Genomic DNA, 20948 nt, shown 5'->3' on the forward strand with positions numbered 1-20948 from the left:
GCAGATAAATTAATTAGTGTCAGGGTCTGAAGAGGGAATACATACTGTTATTGTAAGTGGGTGATGATGACAACAGTGCTAATGGGAGTCCATATGTTGGAGGAATCAAGAAGTGCTGCTTCTTTGCCATGAACAGAGTTATTAGTTAGCATTAAATCATGACTTATCTGGGAAGAACTGTTAGCACACCGAGCTTTGCACTTCTGTTTTTAAGAAACTGCTCCCCTTCCTAAGAAAGGTCAAGGAACAATCTGAAATGCTTCCAGGAGATACTACAGGAAGTCTACAGGGGTGTTATGAATAGTTATTTCCTTGCACCAATGTTGCTGGGCCAAAAGACTCTCATCCTCACAAAGGATACTGGGCAGATCCTGCTTACTTCAGCAATCTGTGTGGCCATGGGACATTCTACTGCCGGAGCTGGGATTCTGCAGACCAAATTAAGCGATATTTTGGGGACATTAAGATATGAATATTTCATGAGCACTTTTCGTGGGCTTGCATTTGAACTACGGCACTTAACGTAGACATCTGCACATTTGCTCTTCCTTGGGATTTTGCGGCTTTAGTAATTTGGGCTGCTGGTGCTCCAAAAGTCCCCCTCTGGATTCTGTTAAGTGCTAAAGTCAGGAACATTAGCTGCTGCGAGGTGCACAACATTGCAAGCCTCGGTGCAGGGAAAGGAAGGGAGAAGGTCACCACTGGAAACGAGTGAGTGGCAGAGAGAGAGAGAGGGAGAGAGAGAGAGAGAGAGAGAACATGGCACAAAGATGGTGGGGTTGACTGCCTAGTCATGCCAACCATGCAAGCTCTGCAGGTACAGAGATGAGGAATTAACTTGCAACACATGTTGGTTTTAATTTTTATAATATTTAAAATCTTAACGTATCATTGGATCAAAGCCAGTCCTTGTTATCTGTATGGGAACTAAGGACATTGTAAATTTGACCTTTGGATTAAAAAATTGCTCTGACTGAGCAATGCCTTATGGGTAAGTAACCTCCCATGTACAATCCCTCTCCCACTGAGACAGCAGATTGTTGTGGTTAGGGCCGGCCCCACTGTTAGGCGTAGTTGGGCAATTGCCGCAGGTGAGAGATGCTACTTGGAGATGCTGGGGATTGAACCTACGACATGCAACGCAGATGCTCTAGCACTGAGCTACTTCCCTTTGCCTGCCACAGCCTTTTTCTGGAGTTGGTGTATTTGAAGTATTTGAAGTTGGCAGTGGTGCAGGTTCTTTGGATTGCAGCCTTCATCTTTCTCGTTATTAACTCAGCTAAATGTGTGTGTTTTACAAAAGGGGGAAAAAACTTGACACTTTCCGTATTGTTCCTAGCTGTGCTGCGTCTGCAAAGGAGGGGAATTGTTCTTCTAGGAATAGCTGTTTGTTTCCGTCAGGAATTGGTTCTGTTGTTGGAGTGACAAGGTAAATGAAAACCTTCAAAGAAAACAAATGCAAGGTAAGAGACAGTACCATATTGCCAGGATCCTGCCTCCATCTGCGGGCGATGGAGTGAGGAGAAAGGTATGTTCCCAATTCTCATGTTTTTTCTGCAGGGGAGCGATAAACCCAGCAACTGTCCCCAGAGAGTGGCAGCTCTTTCATTGACCAGCTGCCTTCAATTGCAGCAGGTATCTATAAATCCACAGGGGAAAGAGAGAAACATTTGAACAGATGAGTCTCCTGTGTTTCTACCCCTCTCCCCTGCAAAGCAGAATTCTGAAGCATCTGTAAATGGTGTGCTGTCAAGGACCACATTTAACAAAGGTAGTGGCATTGTCACCGCGCAGTTGAAGAGGATAAATGTCCTGGAAACAAGTGTAGATTACTACCTATCTACCCAGAAGAAAGAAAATGTGCCTCTTTTCCTTTGCACCTAAAGAACACAAGACTGCAGGATCAGGCCAATGACCTATCTGGTAGGTCTCCCAAATGCCCGTTGGAAACCCACAAGTGGGACCTTGTAAGTGACAGTGTCTTGACAGCTGGAAGGGCAGCTTAGCAGCCACAAGCCACAGGCAAGGTTAGTTTGAGCGGAGCAGGCAGTTGCCGTGCCGGATTTACGTATAAGCTAAACAAGCTATAGCTTAGGGCCCCAATTTCTTGGGAGGCCCCAAAAATTTAAAGGAAAAGAAATGGATGTACATTTCCAAAATATAAGATAAAAAACAAATAAAATAAAACCTACATACAGCAACAGTGTTTTGTGATGTGTAGGCTCCTATAATGTACCCTAAGTAATGGGCCCCACCTGCTAGCCTGCTCCCTAAAATATCACTGGTTTGCTATTATTATTTCATGTTATAGCACGTTTCTAGAGACTAGATTATGAGTCTTTGTAAATTGTGTTTCTAAAGGAACTTTTGTTATTGCCAAATGCCAATGTGCTTGCATTAAGTTTGTTATTAAGAAAAAATCATTTTAAGTTAGAGCTTAATAATTATTTCACTATTAATATACTTCTTCTTAATTGTATTTCACTGTTAATATACTTCTTCCTAATTGTATTTCAGTTCAACAATTACTTTGATAAAATACATATTTTCTTATGTGCCAATGGCTTTAGATACCTATTAGGTCCATAAATTACCATATAGCATTTATTCAACACAAAAAACAGCAACAATTTGTTTTTGACAAAGGACAGCTGGACATATAAAGGGCCCCTTTACCTTCAGTAGCTTAGGGCCTCATCAAACCTAAATCCGGCCCTGGGCAGTTGTGAAGTCTGAGAAATTTAATCTCAGCCACACGTTTAGTCAATGGCATTATGCAATCCACTGTGCTTTCAACCTCAGCTTCCTCCCCAGCATCATACGCAGTTTATGGAACAATATAATACCCGACTACCTTGTAGGGCTCTTGCAACTTATAAAGGTTCTCTGCAATATTTTTGGTCAAGCTGGCAGTCTCATTACTTATTGCTTGACTTCCTAAGCACTTATTTCTGGTGCAGCGTGTCTTAGGATGGTTAAATCATGTGCTTAAATGCTTAGGTTGGAGTGACACTTCCCCTCCCCCCCCAAAAAAATATTTTTTATATGTAATATCTATATTCCACTCTTCCTTCCAAAGGAGCCCAAGGGAGCAAACACAACAGTGACAAAACAATACAGTTTAAAATAAAAACACCTAAAAATAATTAATCATCTATAAACATCCAAAACAATCTGTTCTCACAAATGATATAATCAAGGTTGCCAAGAACAGTATCTTCCAGCCACCAAATGCTTGGGAGAACAGGAATGTTTTAAAGTCCCTCCTGAAAGTTATTAGTGAGGGAGACAGAGATACCACACCAGGAAGGGCATTCCACAAATTGAGCACCGCCACCAAGAAAGCCCTATTGTGGGTCAACACCAGGCAGGCAGGCAGGCAGGCAGGCAGCAGCCACAGGCAGCATCACCAACAGGGCCTCCCCTGCCGATTGTAGGACTTGAGATGGTTGATATTGGGGAAGGCACACTTTTAGGTACTCAGGTCCTCAATTGCCATGGGATGAATCCAAATGATAAAGCTTGTGGATGTCCAATGCATCTGCTCCCCAAGAACAATCACAATTCAGAATGGCCTTTTTTTTTAATGTGACCAATTTTTGTTTGCTGATCCTCAATTCTATAAGGATGCAGGGATATGGACCTACTTGTAGCCTTAGCTCTTAATCTGAGGCCGTTCTATGGGTACCTCCTTTGAGGGAGGCTTGGGAGATGACTACAATGGATTTTTCAGCTGTGGCTGATCATTTGTGGAATACCACCTGGAGCTTTCACTGACATCATTTCAGTGTCAAGTAAAAACATATATTTTTCCCATGCTTTGGGTGGACTGTAATGACGTTGCTTGCTGTTAGTTGTGCTGATCAACCCTTTGCCTGCTGTTATTTGTGGATTTTAGGAATAGCATTACTATAATGTATGTTTACTTAAACTTATTCTCTCAAACATGTTGTAAGTTGCTTGGAGATATTTTGTGTGTGACAAAGGACTGCCAAGTAGAAGTGGTGTCAGGAGTTCAGTCCTACGCTCGAGTAGGACCCTGGCAGAGACACATGCCAGACTGGCATGTTCTCTCCCTCCTGGTCAATCGTTCGGGAGCTTCAAAAGCTTTACTCAGCCCTAGAAATGCTATAAGGATTTAAGTATAAATAGATTAATAGAGCTTTAAAGGGAAAAATATGGTTAGAATGTGTTAAGACAATTATAGGATAGAAAACAGAGGAAGATGGAAAGGAATTGCTGAAACAATTAACAGAAGTGGAATACAAAAAGGGAGGTGTGAGAAGGTCGAGGAAATAAGGGAAAGATAAGATGTTGAAATTGGATTGTGTTTTAAATGGTTTTTGTTTTGTTTTGTTTTGTTTGTTTGTTTTATTTTGTATTGTATTGTATTGTATGTTTTTTCTTTTTTGGTTTTTTTGTAGTGTTGTGTTTAATTTGTTGGAAATCTAATAAATATTATTTTTTTAAAAAAAAGCTTTACTCAGCCCGAACATCACAGCGACTGATGCCAACTGACACCGGCACACTTAGGGATCTGCAGAGTCTTCGCAACTTGCGTGACAGACCTCAGCAACTCAGCATTTTGGCTAATCTACTTTATTTACGTATAAACACACACAGAGCACTGCAACATGGCTCCCTCTCTCTCTAGCATCAGACAGCAAAGAGAAAAAGAACAAAGGACAATAGTCCCACTTCACGGAACACAGTAACACAAACATCCTGTCTCCGTCACTTCCCACTCTGTGGAGTCAAAACATATACAGTCATGTGAAAGACAAAAATCCCATGAAGCCAATCATGGAGCAGGAATTCTAACAGATAATACATGGTGGACAAATTTCTTCCTCTGATTGCACAGTTATTCATTTATTTTCAGAAGCTGTGTACACCACACATGAAAAGAGACCTCTTTTATATCTTTGGACCAGCATCTGTTACCAAACAGCCTGCAAGCATTCACCTACAAACTTCCCGGATTCAAGGAGAATACTTTTATGAAGCTCAAAAATGGCATTCTCTTTTGTCAAAGAACACGAGGGCTGCTTGGTATGATGTAGGATTTGGCTGAATCCCAAACTGAATCAGGCCACTTTCAACCAATTTGTGTCTTGCTCAGATTGGGCCGAGGCAGCTACAAATAGTTACAGAGCAGACCGGGTTGTCCCAAATTAATCTGCAGAGTTTTGTGCCTATATGCATCTCAAAACAGTCTCTCAGAAAGCCAGATGGAGTGCCTCCAAAGTATCACAATTATTAACTAAACCACAAGAAGCAGCCAGCCTAGTGGGGCTACACAATTTATTATTATTATTATTATTATTATTATTATTATTATTATTATTATTATTAGCCATCTTGTGGGCATATTAGCCAGCCTTCTGAATTAAGTATTCTTATATTACTACTACTGCTATTTCCAATTGATAACCACAATACATAATATGAAATACTAATTAAAAGTCCCCTCACTCACTGCTGCTGCTGGCAATCTGTGCCCTATATGATAGGATCTCTTCTGTGACTTTTATGGTACTTTTTCTCCTTGCTGAGCATCTGCCCCTCAAAAGGCTCCTGTGGTTGAATTATTTCCCCCTATGCATATCTTCATGCTGCTGCCTACCAGTGTCTGCACACAGCTTTCCCACCCTCTGTCTCTTGTTACCTAAAGCTAACACAGCACTGACTCCCTGTTGGCCTGAGTCTGCTTTTACTGATAAGCCAATTACATGAACACATCTCATGGGAGTAGAGACACCACCTTGCCAAAAAAGGTCCGTATAGTAAAAGCTATGGTTTTCCCAGTAGTGATGTATGGAAGTGAAAGCTGGACCATAAAGAAGGCTGATCGCTGAAGAATTGATGCTTTTGAATTATGGTGCTGGAAGAGACTCTTGAGAGTCCCATGGACTGCAAGAAGATCAAACCTATCCATTCTTAAGGAAATCAGCCCTGAGTGCTCACTGGAAGGACAGATCCTGAAGCTGAGGCTTCAATACTTTGGCCACCTCATGAGAAGAGAAGACTCCCTGGAAAAGACCCTGATGTTGGGAAAGATGGAGGGCCCAAGGAGAAGGGGACGACAGAGGACGAGATGGTTGGACAGTGTTCTCGAAGCTACCAGCATGAGTCTGACCAAACTGTGGGAGGCAGTAGAAGACAGATGTGCCTGGCGTGCTCTGGTCCATGGGGTCACGAAGAGTCGGACACGACTAAATGACTAAACAACAACAACATGATGATTATAAACAGGACCAGCAGCTTCCCATGAAGCAGCATGTAGAACTTTGGAATGGTAGTTTCAGAAAGGATTTTCATTTTCCTGCTTCCAGTCTCCATGCCTGTATCTTACCACCAGTCTGGGAAATGAGGGTGGTGATGCCACACAGTGGTACCTCTGGTTATGTACTTAATTCATTCCGGAGGTCTGTTCTTAACCTGAAACTGTTCTTAACCTGAAGCACCACTTTAGCTAATGGGGCCTCCTGCTGCTGCCGTGCCGCCACTGCACAATCTCTGTTCTCATCTTGAAGCAAAGTTCTTAACCCGAGGTACTATTTCTGGTTTAGCAGAGTCTGTAACCTGAAGCGTATGTGTCAGGGGTTTAGGAGCAGAGGCAAGGGCAAGGGAGGAAACAGAGAGCGAAGAGGAGGAGGCAGAAGAAAAGATGAGTGATGACGACGACCCGAGATCTCCGAGTCTTTCCAGTGAATCAGAGGATTCACAGAAAGGAGCACCAGTGGCCAGGGCAAGGGGGGAGTCTAGGGGGGCACCCCAGGAAGATAGAGCCAGAGGGGACTCAGAGGAGAGCAGTTGGAAATCGGGACCAGCGTCACCGCCAGAGAGCAGGGAAGAGGAAGGGAGCCAGGGGGCAAGCGCTGGCAGCTCACCACAGGAGGGAGGGCACGAGTCAGGAGTGGCCACACCTCCATCGGGGAGCGAAGAAACGGTTAAGCGAAAAGTGGAAGGTTGGGCGCGCGCGCCAAGTTCAAATGCAGAGGAAGGCGGCGCAGTAAGCAGCCCGGAAAGGGAGCCAGGTCCTAAAGCCCGGCGCAAGGAGACAGGAGGGTCCGGGGGGTCAGCGTCAGAAGAATCCCGGAAGGAAGAGACCCCGGGGGGTAGAGGGACCCAGAGGAGGACAGTCAGGCGGAAAAGGTGGAGCCGGGCTAGGGTATTAAGTTGGTGCACACGGGGCGGAGACTCAGACGGAGCTTCGCCGATCTAGCTACTAGACGTAGAGTTGCACGCAGCAGCTTGAGAATGGAAACTGTAACTCAATAAAGACTTTTACTTAATGATCGCTGGCTAGCGTGATCCTCTGTGAGCTAGGATCTTCAAGCAGCTCTGACAGTATGTAACCTGAGGTACCACTGTATTTGCATTTGGTTTTTTAAAAAAGGGGGGGAACAAGGTCAGCACTGATTATGAATAGGAGAGTCAATTTCACAAAATGAAGTCCTGTGTCTGGACTGATCACAAGTGTGTGGATGTGTCAGAACCAGATTCTCATCTTAACTGACTTTTACACAGAACGTGTTGCGAAAAGCACTGGATGAAACCAAGCGAAAGGACAATTCTGCTAGCCAGCATTTCAGCTGCCTCATGAGGAGAGCTGCAGCTGGGGTCAAGGTAGCGTTATTGTACTGGGCAGTAATATTTGCAAATTCAAAGACACCACGGTCTGTAGTCATGAAATGTTATCCAGTAATAGAAAATAATAAGAGGTCATCTGAGTGCTTAGAGAGAGAAGCACTGCTGTGCAGTGTGAATTAATGTATCAAGTTCCCCGTCTAAAATATATGTGTAGTTAGAAGTAGGGCAGCAGCGGTAGTGGTGATGATGGGGAAGCAGTAAGAACTGCTTTATTGTTAATTTGATTTAAAGTTTCATTTAAGGTATGAATGGCTGGATTGGGTCATCATCTTTACATTCAAAGGAACTGGTGAAAATGGCGTGCAGATGTTTTAAGCAAGAACATTATTTATTTCTTTTGTGATTCCTATGAGTATGGCCCTCCAGGCCTCTCTACCTGGCCCCTGGGGCTCTCCCAGGCCACTCCCCCTTCACAGCCACACCCTTCGCCAGCTCTCCTTCATAGTCTCTTGAGTGTTTTGGCCTGGTTAGAATGTGCCCTGGACTTCAAGAAGAGTTTGGATTTGATATCCCGCTTTATCACTACCCGAAGGAGTCTCAAAGCGGCTAACATTCTCCTTTCCCTTCCTCCCCCACAACAAACACTCTGTGAGGTGAGTGGGGCTGAGAGACTTCAGAGAAGTGTGACTAGCCCAAGGTCACCCAGCAGCTGCATGTGGAGGAGCGGGGAATCGAACCTGGTTCACCAGATTACGAGTCCACCGCTCTTAACCACTACACCACCCTGGCTCTTCCTTGCCTGGATGGAGGATAGAGAGGGATGCCTGAGGAAATTAGCATGTATTGTTCCACCCACTTGTGCTTCTGGCCCCATCCATCACTGGCATGTGCCCCCTGACCCAGCTCTGTGGAGATAACTTGCTGCTGGCAAGGTAACTACCATTTCTTCTTCGTACCTTCTTGAATCCCTTATTTGCCTATGGGAACTGCACCGATAAAAGCCACCTGGTAAAAAGGTTGCTCAGCTGTCTCTCTAAGAGTGAATTTCCATTCCCAAAGTACTTTGAAAGGAGAGTCTGAATTAGCCATTAGAACAGGAAGTAAATCATCTTGCTCATGCCCAGTATCTATGGTTAATTATTATAAATTACAGATCCTTTTCAAAAGTCATTTTTGGGATAGGAGTGGAAATAGAATGTCAAGCGGTGTGTATTAAATTAATAGCACGACTGCTTAGTGGAACAGGGTACAGATTATAAATTAGAAGGCAGTAATTTTAAATCATTCCCTTACTTGTCTTTCAGCATAATGGGGCTAATATAAACACAGGAGCAATGCACTGGCTGGACTTTAGCCGAGGAAGAATAAGGAACAATAACACTGCCCCTGCCCATTCGAAAAGCGTTTGTTTTGGAGTTGCATCAATCTCAGTGTTTCAAACATCTGCTAAGGTCTACACCTTTGGTCTCCAAGTTAAAAGCACCACAATGAAAAAGCGATTGTGGGTTACCGTTCACTCTCTTCCGCATATACAGTACCAATTATTTATTGGCTGGGAATAACAGCTGCAGGAATCTCAGAAAGGAGCAGGTAGCATATGATGAATCCATTCCCTGATCCTAGCCAGTATTCCAGAAGAACCTGTCTAGTGTCCTACTTTCAGAGGAAAGTCCTGTATTTGAAGGAACACTCTGTTTAAAGGGCTGCTCCATCCAAGTCCAGTTTAAATATTAAGAACCTTAAGAAGAGACCATGGCAGGTCTTGAACATCTACAATTAGAATATCAAACAGGAGCACAAGTCCCCTTCAGACTGGTATTTTTTGGGTGGTGTATTCTGCAACATTGGTGCAATAATAATGGATTGGTAGTGGGTTTATACAATCATCCACACGTCATTCTGGTTTGTTAGTTGATGCTTACCCAATGTTACCACATTATTGCCATTTGGAAGGGCAATCTTCAGCTATAACACAATGAAAGCAGAACAACTACCGCAAACCAGAATATTTATACAATCAAAATTTAGCAGGAAGGTATGGGGACATACACTGACTGGAATATTTTGCAGGCATAACCAATATTAAAAGGGAGTATGACTGCCCCAATGCCATCAAAAACACAAATTGTCACGAATACACACTAGAAATTTCATTTGGAGGAGCCCCAAATCACAGTCTTCATCTGGTACGATAAGATGGTGTGCATTTCTGTTTAAATTATACTAATTATTTGCATCCGTAGATATAAATTAGCATAGGCAAAAATGTGTTTTCTTGTTGCAGCAGTGCATTTTTCCTATTTTTAAATATATAATTTTTATTAAATTTTCTTTTACAGTTTATAATACTCATTTAAACATCCTTAAAATATCAATAACTTCCATTCTTCTCTTTCCATGGTTCATTTTGCATATCATAAATCCCTGCATCTTCTGTCAGCTTAGGTTGCCGTTCTTCCTTAGCTGGGACTTCGCGCTTCTTCCATTTTGGGGCTAATGCATTTTCCCTATTTGTCCATAATGCATAATTGCATAGCCTACCTTCTACTTGATTGGTAGGCTAGAGGACACTCTTGGATGTAACATCTGGCTGGCACCAACCTTTCTCCATACAACCACGTGTCAATGTACATGGTAATGTGGCAAAAATAAGCAGGATTTACAGGTAGTGATGGAGCACCTAGGTGTGACTGTCGGAACCTGCGTTTGTTTGACCGAGCGACTCCTCCGGAATCTCCCTCCAACGTGATTAACGACCTGAGCCTTTGATAAGGCTCCAAGCACGTTCCCATTCAGCAGAGTTTCAAAGCAGCAGAAGTGATGAGATTTATGAGCTACATCGCAAGGGTTTATTTTCTAGCTACACAGACAGAAAAGAAAGCAGAGAACAACTGAAAGAACAAAGGAACAGGAAACCAGTAACGTCACAACCATCTCCCGTCTCCCATGAGACTTCCAACAGTCTGGAATGTGTGGAATGCAAAACAGAGTCTTGTGACTCCAAAGCACTGCACAGTGGCAACACACAGAAACCAACAGTGACACCGGACTTTGGGTGTTTGCACCTTCATGGATTCAATTTGTGTTGGTGTCCAACACAAGAATTCCTCCCTGGTGATTTCTGCAAGGTCAAGGAGGAGGAAACTGGCAGCCAGGGCTGCATGCTAGACTAGCAGTAAGAAGGCAGGCATGTGGGGCTGGTTCAGGTTTGGTGGGGCAGTGCCCCATTTCCCCCAATGGGCAAGTCTCTACCACACATTTTCATCCAGGGAACCACAACAAGGAAATTAAGCCCACAGGGATAGCAGAGCATTGATTTCTGTGCCATATTTTCACCATCACAGCGGCTGACTGGATTGATAAGGAAGACATCAGGTCCCTAAAAGTTGAGTTGGGGACAATGTTAATTTTAGTTTTGCCTCACTGGGAGACCTGGGGAATTAAATCTCTTGATTTCCAGCCATCTGTTTCCTTGCCACAATAGAAAATGCAGTTGTGCTCTTTTTGAAAAGCCTCCTCCCCCCTATAAAAAGGGGGGGTTGATACTGTGGGAGTTTAGCAAGAGCGAACAAAAAATAGAAGTCGCTAAGGATCAGATGTAAATTTTGGTTTCTGCGAAAAAGGAGAATCTGCTGGAAGACAGCTACAAAGGGCAGCAAGGCAAGGAACAGGGTGAAGAGGACACCCACAAACAGATGGGGAAAGCTGCAAGGTGGCACTGCAAGAGCTGAACTAGCAAAGATCTATTCTGCAGTGCAACCTTAAAATGGGATTATGTCACTTAAATACTCATGGCTTGCACCAAAGAATCCAGGGACAAGAGGTAGATTTAGGGCAGCACCACAAGTTCTGCCACACGGTGTTCTGAGCTCAGGGGGCTCCGTAGGGTTTCGCAACTGTGACGAGATGAATTTAGCATAACAGGAGGCAAGATGTGTGTGTGCCAAATTTTAGCCTCACACAGGGCAGCACTGAAATTTGAAAGACCAAAATCTGCCCCTGCTGGGACCTGTAGTTCGTTAAGGGTGCTGAGAGTTGTGAGGAGACCCCCTATTCCTCTCCCAGAGCTATAATTCCCAGAAGGGCTTAACAATCCACCCATGTTCCCAAGGAACTCTGGGAACTGTACTTCTTTGATGAGAAGAGGGATATCCTAACAACTCTCAGTACCCTTAAGCGTGTGTGTGTGTGTGTGTTTCTGATCCATTACCAAGAAACCAAGGGCCAAAGATGGATTTCCTTTTCCCTCTCCATGGTCCTTAAAAGTTGTAGGTTAATACATATGGCTTTTTATGGTGAGTGATGACCAGATCCACTCAAAACTGCTGAGTTCCTCTTGCAGAACCCACCTTTGTTTCTGTACCTAGACCCCATCCAGGTACCAGGACGTTTGAGTTGGCATCCCTATCAAGAGGGAACCATTCTCAGTCCCATTCTCAGGTGGAATTCTGTTTCTGCTAACAGATGCCTTCTGGGTGCCTTATCAAGCATTTTCGCAGTGTGCCTTTTCACAACCCGATTTTGCTCTCAGCTGGCATATTAGTATATTTTAATTGTATGGTTAAACAAAGCATTTCGCTCCAGCAACAGATGAGACAAATATCGCCAAGGCAGACTTTAGTTACACACAGCTTCCCTGCCACCAGCTCTTCAGTGCTTAACCATGTGCATTTAGAGTGGGTGGGCTCTGGCTGTTTTCAGGGCCAACTTGGTATGGGAGAGAAGAGTCACAGCTACGCAGTTAGATCCCTTACGTCTTCAACTCTAGTCCAATGACTATGCACAACGATTGCTCACATAGCCGAGTAGCTCACGCTAAGAAGAAGCCATCCTGGTGTGTAGAATCATAGAATTGTAGAGTTGGAAGGGACAGTCCAATCCCCTGCAATGCATCCATTTGGCTTTCACGTCTCTGCCTTCAACACTACTCCATCCCTTACCCCACCAGTGGAACAAAGCTGTGATGAAGAAGAAGCATGAGTAAATGTGGTTAGAAGACCACCACCACCACCATCAGCAACAGCATCAAACAACACTAAATCCCGTCTTTCTGCTCTAAGAAAACAATTGAAAACATGTTTGAAACTGTTGAGTAATTTAGACCGTATCACAAAATCAAACGAGGATGTGCGTGGCCTGCCATTCTGCATGCTGATCGGGGTCATTTTGAAGAGTTTATAGCAGATGGGTAGGAGAACTTTGTCGGTTTCTAACATGCATTTAATTGGGAACAGGGGAGAACCACCCAGAAGCCTCCACATCTTCTGAAAATGACAGGAAAGGTTCTCGCCAGCTACATGAATAAATTCCAGCATGTCTTATATTATACAACCACAAAAGCTTGCAAATCAAAATGACACATAGGAGCTACCTTTTCTACAGTCTCTCTTTTACCACATTTCTGGCCATTTTCCTTCAGACCTGCTTAACTTCATTGCTGCACCAAAAGTTAAGGGTGAGTGCAAATATAACACAGAACCAATGGCGGCTGGTGCCCATTAGGACTGGTAGGGTGGAAGGCAGGGAGACTAACAGCAGGTGGAGCCAGAGGCAACCAATCCTAGTTTTGTCCTCATCTTCTTCCCTGCCAAGTTCTACAAGGGCAACATGGAAAGTAAGACAGAGGAAGGTGATAGTCAGTCCCACCCCATGGACCGGACGTGAGTAAGAAGCCAGGCCAGGCAGATGGAGGTTGGTGAGGAAGTGCCCTACTTTCCCATAGAGGCTGACTTGGAATGAGAGGACTATTATGGAGCAGGGCCCATTGTGTGCTTGGAGAAAGATTTGTCAAACTCGTTGCATTTCTGGCACATTTAGAGCCCACAGTAGGCCCTGGATTTGGGGAGCTGAAGAATGGAGCCTCTGCATGCTATGATCAAGGACTGGTCAAAAGAGGGGCCTGCAAGGGGACCAGAAACACCAGCAAGGTCATACTTCTCCAGAGTTGCCATACGTCCGGAATTTCCCAGACATAGCTGGAATATGGCATCTGGAAACAGTGTCCAGGCGGAATCGCTAAAAATGTCTGGCGAAACCCAGAGGTATGGCAGCCAATGTCGGAAGTCTAGATTTTGCAGAATTTCCTTTAAAATATCTCAAAAAAACTTCTTCTTTTTTGAGCTTCTGCAAAATAAGCTCAACATATTATGTGTCTGGATTTTTGCTTTTTCAAATATGGCAACCCTATCCTTCTCCCAACAGCAAAAGACTGTCTGGCTTTTTGCTCATCCACCACCAGTGCTAGGTTTGACTGCTTCAGACAACAGGGCTCCAATTTCAGGTCTGTCGTCAGCTTAGAGTCCTTGACACAAGCATTATATTGGTGCAAGAGATCCAGCACCACTCTAGCTGCCTTTTGATGCGATAGAAGAACTGTTAGTCTTGTCTCACTATTAGCTCTTGGGAAGCGGGTGGCGCTGTGGTCTAAACCACTGAGCCTCTTGGGCTTGCTGATAGGAAGGTCAGTGGTTCGAATCCCCATGATGGGGTGAGCTCCCATTGCTCTGTCCCAGCTCCTGCCAACCTAGCAGTTTGAAAGCACATCAGTGCAAGTAGATAAATAGGTACTGCTGTGGCAGGAAGGTAAACAACGTTTCCATGCACTCTGGTTTCCATCACGGTGTTCCATTGCTCCAGAAGCGGTTTAGTCATGCTGGCCACATGACCCGGAAAAGCTGTCTGTGGACAAACACCGGCTCCCTCTGCCTGAAAAGCGAGCTGCGTGCCACAACCCCACAGTCGCCTTTGACTGGACTTAACCATCTAGGGCTCCTTTACTTTTTACCTACTAGCTCTCCATTCCATTTCCAATTTTCTTTGGTTATAACGTCTTTATGAGGTCGGCTTAGGTCAGTTTCCCCCACCTTGGTGCCCTCCAGATATTTGGACTGGCTGCGGGGCTGATGGAAGTTGCTGTCCAAAATATCTGGACTAGGATGCCAGACCTGGATCCTATTGTGTAGGAAAGCAAGGGATGGATGTGGCAAATTCAGTGAGATGCACATTAAAACGTTGGCTACAGTGGGGGGAAGTAAGGTTTCAGCTCTCACATTTGAATGCATTCCTTTCTGCAGGGAAGGACGTCCCCTGTGGTTTAGATTCTGGGGAGTGTCCCAGTGCTAAGAAATCACAAAGGCACCGCCAATCCATTTGTAAAGCACTGTAGCCGTTCCCCAGGAAAAGCAGCGTGGATTTGCTGCTCCTTTAGCTGAAAAGCCTTCGCACTCTTGAAAGTTTAATGAGTAATAGGGGATTCATTGTGCTGAGCAAGGTAACCGGAATAAATCTGGAAACAGCAACATAATTGCAAAGCGGGGGGGGGGGTTCTCTCTCCACCCCACTCCACCCCACCCCCACCCCCCGCATCCGCTTTGAAGGTAATATTTACTGTGTAAGCAGGCAATTATCATAAAACAAGAGAAAAACCTTTTAAAATAGAAGCTGCCTTAAAATATAGATGGAACAAAGGGGCAAAGGAGCAGCCTCTACCCTGCTGTCTTCTGTTAAGCCTAGCCTGCCTACCTGGAAAATGGGACATTGGCAGAAGGGAGGGCTTGTCTGCCATCTAGTGTTGCATCACAGAATAACAAATGGTTACAAAATCTGCAGCTTTCCTATGTTGTGCTGTCCTCTCATCACCCAGCCACAAAGCGTTCTAACTTTGTTGGGGGCCTTTTTGCCTTCCATCTTATCCACCGGTGCAGATAGGTTATTTAACAATCTGTACTCAATGCGGCCAGCTCTTTAGACGGCAAGGTGTATTATTTTAAAATATGGTAATCTAGTTGTGTTTAGATGGAAGTGAGAGCTGGACCATAAAGAAGGCTGATCGCCGAAGAATTGATGCTTTTGAATTATGGTGCTGGAGGAGACTCTTGAGAGTCCCATGGACTGCAAGAAGATCAAACCTATCCATTCTTAAGGAAATCAGCCCTGAGGGCTCACTGGAAGGACAGATCCTGAAGCTGAGGCTCCAATACTTTGGCCACCTCATGAGAAGAGAAGACTCCCTGGAAAAGACCCTGATGTTGGGAAAGATGGAGGGCACAAGCAGAAGGGGACGACAGAGGAAGAGATGGTTGGATAGTGTTCTCGGAGCTACCAGCATGAGTTTGACCAAACTGCGGGAGGCAGTGGAAGACAGGAGTGCCTGGCATGCTCTGGTCCATGGGGTCATGAAGAGTCGGACACGACTAAATGACTAAACAACAACAAGTTGTGTTTGGGGGGGCTGCCTGCTGAGTGGGGCCACGAACAACTGCCCCAAAGTCCTGCTGGTGCTATCTCAAAAATAGAACTCCCTCCCTCCGCCCAAATTCAAGTGAATAATCAGCACAATTATTTGAAAACAGGAATAGGCTTTTGTGTTTGTGAATCAGCGTTCTCCGGTTATTCTAGTTTCCACAAAAGCTCACAGGCAAGAGCTGGCTGGTCCTTTTGACATTTAAGCTCAATGGCATTCAGGAGGGGAGAGCAACCTTTAAATACTTTTCGAAGTGGGCGCTATTGGTGTCAGAAGTGGAAGCATCTCTCAAAACCCACCCCATGATCTATCTATGAGGGATCTGACACTTACTGGTCTCGGATTCCCCTCAAAAGGGCAGATTCAGCCTGGTGATATTGCCATGCATATGTTTTGGTTGGGTATTTGTAACACAGTCCTGTGCTTCCATGTCTCACAAACCTAGTCATGCTCACTACCCAAATAATACTGCACTAGGCTGAAGCAACAGTGCTGTCTCATTTGTAGAAACAAAAGAGCTCCACTCCCCTACAGCCTCACCTTTCCTGATGGAAGAGCAGAAGAAGAGCTTGGGTGCTGGATCAGGCCAAAGACCCTTCAGGTCCATCGCCCAGCTTCCAACATTGGCCAACCAGATGGGAAGCCCACACAAAGATGCACACTTGTCACTGACTAGGGATATGCAAATCCTGAACCATAAGACCACTCCTCTCCATTTCTACATTAATCTGCAGGTAATTTTTTTCCTTAAAAAATATGAAAATTCTAATTTCAATATGCATCTGAATGCATACTTAAATATGTACTGCATCACAAAATACTTGTTATAAACAAAATTCAACTCAGTGTGCACGTTAACCTAAAATATACACTTTTAAAACACTTTTTTGGGGGGGTTTTAAAGAAAAGACCTGTGTAGCAAAATCCAGAGGAATGAAAAATCTGAAAGATAATTAAGTTCCCATCTGTATATTTGTCTGGGAGGTATGAATTAGGTCAGAAATCCTCTTCTTTGGTCCATATAAATTTGCTAACCTGTTTCTTCTTCTGCAAGAACACCTGATGTGCATCTGCATCTCTCTGCTCTCAGCTCCCTATGGCATCATAAGAGCCCAGATCTTTTTGCTCTCTCTCTGAAGAGTATCTCTTGGAATGAACAAACTTTCCTGTGGTGTTAGGATTTCTGAGGCATCAGCTTCTTGATATAATCCCAGGAAAGGGAAGAGACTGCAACCTCTCCAGCGCAGGTGAATAGAAGAAACAAAAAAAGATGACAAGAACGCAGTCATCCCAAAGCAGAGCAGAGTAAAGTGATGAAGTGTCTCTTTTTTTAGGTTAGAACTAACTTCACTGAAATAAAACCATGGTCTGGGGTGTATATTATTGATTAAGCATATTTGTTTTTAAAACTGCTGCCTTTGTTTATATTTTGATAAATATTAGGTCAACTATTTAACATTTTATTTTATTGCTTTTTTTAAAAAAAAAACTACTTAGTATTGTTCTATGTCAACCACTTGGATGTTTTTGATGATTAAGCTATATAGAAATCTTACTTAATAAAAGAAGAAGAAGAAGCTCTCAGCTCTCATTGCACCATAGCTGAAGCTATGTATTATGTATTATTATTGCAAGAGATGAGATCTAGAGCTGGCAAAAGATGTTTGAGAACTGACATTGTTGTACGAGCAGAAAGCACAAATGGTAGCATGGAAGGTGAGCTGTCACCAACGATGGACTGTTGGTGGCACAACATATTTGACGAGTGAAAGATGCCCATTGGGTTTGGCTACTGTGCTACACCAAAAACGAGGAGCCCAGGAGTGGAATGGCTGTTGTGCAAGTGGGATGTCACAACTTGATATCACCCAAAGTGTTTATTTAGTTCTACTGTACACTGCTCTATTGATTTATTCAAGAAGGTCAGAGTAGCATGCGTGGCTTAAACCACAGAGCCTAGGGCTTGCTGATCAGAAGGTTGGTGGTTCGAATCCCCATGACGGGGTGAGCTCCCATTGCTCGGTCCCTGCTCCTGCCAACCTAGCAATTCGAAAGCATGTCAAAGTGCAAGTAGATAAATAGGTACCACTTTGGCGGGAAGGTAAACAGCATTTCCATGTGCTGCTCTGGTTTGCCAGAAGCGGCTTAGTCATGCTGGCCGCATGACTCGGAAGCTGTACACCAGCTCCCCCGTCCAATAAAGCGAGATGAGCACCGCAACCCCAGAGTCGGTTACGACTGGACCTAATGGTCCTTTACCTTTACCTTATGCTCACAAGAACCTTATGAGTGAAGTTACATGGAGAAGACAGTGACCAGTTCTAGGACACTCAGCAACCCTCACTAATGAAGAGGCATTTGAACACAGGTCTCCCTGCCCTAACTTCTGCTAAGTATGCCTTTCAACCCCACCAGCTTCAAAAGAAACTTGTTTTTTTCTTCTAGTTGCTTTTGGCTACCCAGGTTTTGCTTAAGGATGTCGGAGTGAGCCGCATTCATTATATATCGTGACTAAAGGACAAGAGCTTTGGTCCAGTTTTGCTCCTCAGCTCATTTCAGAATCTCTTTTGGTGCAGAGGGTGGTTTTGTGACAGATGGAGAAGTCTGGATTCCCCACAGCGGTTCAAGCTTTGATTTCTGGGGGGGAAAGGAAACTGGAAAGTATCCCAGATTCTGCATCTGCATCCCTAATTTGCAATTCCAAAAACCAGAGTGAGCAAGGGAGGAATGGAAGAGATGGATTGTGTGCTGGTCCTGTGGGTTACCCAAGAGGCGAGGTCCAGTCCGGTCCGTGGTCAAAGGTGCAACGTGGAGGCAGGACGTAGTAGCTGAAGCTGGGTGCAGGGCAGGGAGTCGGGTGAAGTCAGGAACAGGCATGCAAGCAGGGAGCCAGGGTGGGTCAGGAGATCTGGCAGAAAAGCAGGGCAGGGTTCAGGCAGGAATTAGCAACCAACAATGTTGCTCCCACTGGGGCTGGCTGGCTTTTATCTGCCCTGAGGCATAGGGTGGCCCCGATCCTTTGGTGACTTGCCTCTCCTGGCCTGGAGGCAAGCACTCCTCCTGCAGGAACTTAGTCCCCTCCACCTCTCTGCCCTGAGCCTCTACAGCTCAGAAGAAGCTGGAGGGCTACCGGACCCAGAGGCAACCTCAGCTTCCTCTGACGGGGCTGAGAGTGGAGCACCTGCAGGCAATGGGTCCTCCATCACCTCAGGAGCCAGAGCGGACTCAGCTGATGCCTGCACCTGAGGAGCCAGCACAGGTGAGGACCCTTCAGGCTTATGCTCCAGCCCTGGCTCAGCTGGTTCTGGAGGCAGGGAATCCTGTGCAGGGTGGGATCCCTCAGGTTCAGCATCCAAGTCTGAATCCCAGGCCATCACAGATGGACTCTGAGATGCTCGCCATGCAAACTGATATGGAGGGGTTATGCCCTAACAACACCCCATATGAAACATCCAGTAGGGAGAACAGTTGCCTTGGTCCCTGCCTTCACAGTCACAACTGTCAACAGGAATGAGGAACAGGATGGGTCCATCTAGCTCAGCAGTGCCTACACTGACTGCCAGCAGCTCTCCAGGCTTTCATTGACCTGGAGACACAAAGGATCAAACCTGGGACTGTCTGCATGCAAAGCAAATCCTTTAGCACTGAGCTATCCCTTAGCCTTGTGCATTTGCCTGTCCATTTCACATACAAAGCAGGGTGGGAGAGTTTAGGTTTTACAGCAAAGGTGTATAAAGTGAGTGGAGCTTAATCACCCCCCCATGCTCTACTTACCTCCCCACAGACTACTGTTTCCGAATTCCCCCCCCCCCCATCCAGCTGCCTTGTGGGAAAAGTGTCTGAAGTCTGTCCACCTTTTGTTGTAGAAAGGAGACCCCTTCACACACAAATGGCAGACTTGTGAATGAGCAAACCTGGCTGCCTCTGCTATGCTTTGCTAAGGCCTTAAGCCTTTGGGAGATTAGAGAACTAAGAGGCTCACAAGACAAAAATGCTTGTTTGTTTGTTCGTAGCATTTGCACCCAGCTTTTCAGCCAAAAAAAGGCTCCCAGGATAGCTTAGAATTAAAACAAGACAGCCCCAGCCCACAGGTTTACAATCTAAAAAAAAAAAAAAAAAAGGGGACACACAAGGGGAAAGGAGGGAAGAGGAAAAAAAGCAAACTCAAACAGTAGTCCTTATCATAGGCAGCTAGAGTTCAGGTGACTGATAGAGCTGGTCTTTCAGCAGAGCAGAAATAAGTCCTGCTTCCCATCTCTCCCACTAAGGCAGCCTGATGGCATTTCTGCTGCCAGATGGCAGTTGTGCCATGCTTGTGTGTGTGTGTGTGTGTGTGTGTGTGTGTGTGTGTGTGTGTGTGTAAATCCTCTACCCCAAAACAGAAAGAATGCTTTGGAACAGCGGTAGTATAATAATACAGTGGTACCTCGGTTTAAGTACTTAATTCATTCTGGAGGTCCGTTCTTAACCTGAAACTGTTCTTAACCTGAAGCACCACTTTAGCTAATGGGGCCTCCTGCTGCCACCACACCGCCAGAGCACAATTTCTGTTCTCATCTTGAAGCAAAGTTCTTAACCCGAGGTAATATTTCTGGGTTAGTGGAGTCTGTAACCTGAAGCGTATGTAACCTGAAGCGTATGTAACCCAAGGTACCACTGTAATGATGATGATGATGATAATAAAAATTTATTTATACCCCGTCCTTCCTGGTTCAAAAACCGGGCTCAGGGCGGCTAACAGCAAATTTAAAACACTTAATTATAAAAGCAGCATAAAATACAGTATAAAAACATGAATAACAATAAAATTCAAAAATCAAGAATCAATTTAGGGGAAATAAGCATTAGATAATTCCCAGGGCTAACTGGCTGAATTAGTCCTACTTGGGCTAGCAAGGAGGCCAGGGGAGAATTAGCTGTGGGGTCTCAGAGTGGGTGATCTTCATAAAAGGGGAGGGGGAGGGAAGAGAAGGGAAATAAAAGATCAGGCTGAATTCAAATTAAAGGCCAGGTGGAAAAGCTCTGTCTTACAGGCCCAATGGAAGGAGGTTAAATCCTGAAGGGCCCTAGTCTCATGGGATAGAGCATTCCACCAGGTCGGAGCCATCAC

This window comes from Podarcis liolepis (genome assembly GCF_965112155.1).
Source record: "Podarcis liolepis genome assembly, chromosome: 1".
Classification (NCBI taxonomy): Eukaryota; Metazoa; Chordata; class Lepidosauria; order Squamata; family Lacertidae; genus Podarcis; species Podarcis liolepis.